Here is a 3,220-nt window from a genome sequence, read left to right as displayed (position 1 = left end):
TTCTGTTGGGGGACGGTCCCTGAGAAATCCATTCTGATTCCTCTACTTCCACAATAAAGGTTGAGCTCACGGGCCACTGGGATCATGTGTGTGGTCTGTCCTCTTTATCCACGTTCTGGTTGTAAAAGACCATGGTGCCTCTGCCTTGCTCCACCACCTAGAAATAGTTCTTCCTAAAGTCTTCAATGGGTGAGGGGTGGCTGGGAGGGATGGATCAGGATCAGCTCAGGTCCCCCTTCCTAGTCTGGTTGGACTAGAACTTACAGATGCCCATGTTCATTGCTCGCTACTGTGACATGCTAAATATGGACATCTCTTGTGATGGATGTCATGAGATTGCTCCCCTAGCACTGCTACCGGTGTCTTTAATGCAGTGACATGGATCTCTGCAAAACTTGCTTCCTAGGTAAACTTCATAGACTTGAGTATGCCATACTCAATAGTAATAATTGTTATTATTTTATGTGATCTTGCCACTTAAAAACTTCACATTGGGGCTGGGAATGTGGCTTAAGGATAGAGTGCTTGCCTCTCATGCATGAAGCCCTGGATTCGATTCCTCAGAAAAACAGAAAAAGCTGGAAGTGGTGCTGTGGCTCAAGTTGTAGAAGGCTATCTTTGAGCACAGAGAGGCTCAGGGAGAGTGCCCAGGCCCAGAGTTCAAACCCCACGACATATATATATATATATATATATATATATATATATATATATATATACACACACACACACTTACATTACACTGTATGGTACTTGCATTCAGCAATACCTCCTGCTGATGTGTTCAAAGGACAGTGCAATAGAAACTCAATATCTGGCATCGTTGGTTTTCTTGGCTTTGTCCATGGTAAACCTGGTATTTCTATTGATACAATATATGCAGTTTCACAATTCATATTGATAATACTTAGGATAACTGATCTTTTCAGCAAATGCTTTTCTTTCTCTAGGCAGGCATTCAGCAGTTGAATCAAGCTGTTGGACTTAAAAAGTGATCCCAAAATTTGCTTGCAAAATGACATTTCAAAGATTTTAGGTGTGTCATCAGTAATTCTGTAATAGTGCTAAAAGAAGCCCTAATAAAAGATTTGTGGCAGGGCTGATCAGAGTTTCTGCTTTTGGTTGGCCATTTGAACATAGCAACTAGATTTTGGCCTCCCGAGCAGTGGTATGGCTGGCTTGAAAATTGTTTGCTTCAAAAAGGGCTCCCTTAGATTTCAAGAGAAATCTTGAGCATCAGTTTGATGGGCAGTGAAGGAATTACAACATGTAAAAATGATTAAATAAAATTTATTGACTTCAAATAAAAAATATACATACACACATATATGTATGTGTATATATGTATGTATGTATGAATATATGTAAACTTTAAAAAATTTTTAGGGGGAAGATGGCGGAGGAGAAGCTGGAATCTGAACAAGCTCTTGCATAGAAAGCAGTTTTAGAGTTCCAGTGAACAGTCCTAAGCCAGAGAATCACACCAAGTGTGCCATCACAGGACAGAGAGTTAGGCAAGAGAGGGGAAGCCAAGGCAAGGAGACACATCTGAGCGCTTGCCAGCAGCCGCCACGGTGGCAGCAGGGTCGCGGCGGCAACTGCAGGGCACCCATACCTGAGCCACAGAGAGTCCGGGACGAAGAAGCCAGACGCAGTGGGGGAGCGGATTCTACTCAACACCAGCAAGAACTGAAAAGGGGCGGACATCTTCATCCTGCAGTTTGCAGACCAGAGACGACCCAGGATCCAAGACTCGGCGTGAGTACAAGCCTGACGTCCTCACTCCATCTCAGGGAGCAGAGGAGGGAAGGCCACCCCTTCCCCCCCAGCAACAGTGATCTCCATCTTGGATACCGACAAAGCTCAGAGGAGCTGCTAGCTCCAACTCAGGCCTTGGAATAAAATGAGTCATTGAGCAGGTCACAAGAACTTAACGGCAAAGTGACCTGCCAGACTCAGCTCCATCCAGGGAAAAGTCACCCAGCTCAGGCGCCAGCCATAAGAGTGGCTTTCCGCTCTGGGTAACCAGAGCCAGAGACTGCCCCTCCCTCTAGCAGCCTCCACAATCAATTGAAATACAGACACCCTGAGAATGGCTCCAGGCTGGGCGCTGTGAGTTTTTCACAAAATAGCCCGAGGGAAAAGCAACTGTTTGTTGAAAGGCCTCAACTCTACCCAGAACCTAGCCTCATCACTGCATCCCCCTCATTTGTGATTCTCAAAGCAGATCACCCTCCCAGAAAACTAACCAGGGAGGGGGATCTCAAAATCTTGGGTAAAACAGAGCATTTTTCTGCCTGATCGAACAAACTGACTTAAGAAAACAATCAAGCCACAGGACCCCAAGCTGACCAGAGACTCCAACAAGAGGCTGGTTACAGACAAAAAGGAGATATAGGATTCTTCCCACCCCTCCCAAAAAAACCAAAAAAAAAATCAAAGAAATTTTTTCTTCTTCTTCTTCTTCTTCTTTTGGTACCTTATATATTTATAATTGTTTTTTTCTAAAACTTTTATTAATCTTTAATTTTTTCCTTTTTTGAATAAAATTGTTTTCCAGAAACTTTTTTTTCTCTTATAATTTTTATTTTAGGAATACTTGAATGTGCGTTTTCCTATCTTTTCTTGTCTTCTTTCTCTTTTTCTTTCTTTTTTAAATTATCTTTTTGTTTTTTGTTTAGCTCTACTGATCTTCTGATCTTTATTTCTCCCTTTCTTATTCTTTTCACCTTTTCCTCTCTTTTGTTCTGCTTTACGTGACTTAACTCTTGTCCTGCACATCCTCAGATATACCCTTACTTAACAAGTAGACCCTATCCCCCATTGTGTACACACTTAATCCACAAATTTATTACTCAATTCAAAACCTCTGAGACTTCAATTCCTTAATAGCAGTACTACCTCTTTATACCTATATAATATTTTAAGCATTTTGTTAAGTTTTTCACAACTCCTCTATGTCCCTCCCCTTCTCTCAATATATTCACATTCCTCTCTAAATAGCTTGTCTTTTTTTTCTCCATAATAATATTAATTTTTAAGTTTATATTTTTTTTGGTCTCTTTTCATTTCCCTTTCCCTTTCTTCTTTTTCTCTCTCTCTCTACTTGCATCCTACCCAACCTATTTCCTGCATTGAGATTAGGACATAGTTAACTCTCCCTGTGCCTCCCCACACCAATCTATTCCTATTTTTTACCCACATCTCTCCCTAACCCTAA

The 3,220-nt window shown here is 41.6% G+C and overlaps 1 non-coding gene across 1 annotated transcript; it reads left to right on the top strand.

Moving 5' to 3' along the window:
• Positions 1–738: 738 nt before the first annotated feature.
• On the top strand, positions 739–876 carry LOC138818475 (small nucleolar RNA SNORA8). The gene has a single exon (XR_011369149.1). It is a non-coding gene; the product is annotated as a small nucleolar RNA SNORA8 (small nucleolar RNA).
• Positions 877–3,220: the final 2,344 nt, after the last annotated feature.

This window comes from Dipodomys merriami, unplaced genomic scaffold (assembly GCF_024711535.1).
Source record: "Dipodomys merriami isolate MVZ:Mamm:240054 unplaced genomic scaffold, mDipMer1.0.p SCAF_766, whole genome shotgun sequence".
In the NCBI taxonomy this organism is placed as follows: domain Eukaryota; kingdom Metazoa; phylum Chordata; class Mammalia; order Rodentia; family Heteromyidae; genus Dipodomys; species Dipodomys merriami.
This window is presented reverse-complemented; position numbering and strand designations above follow the sequence as displayed.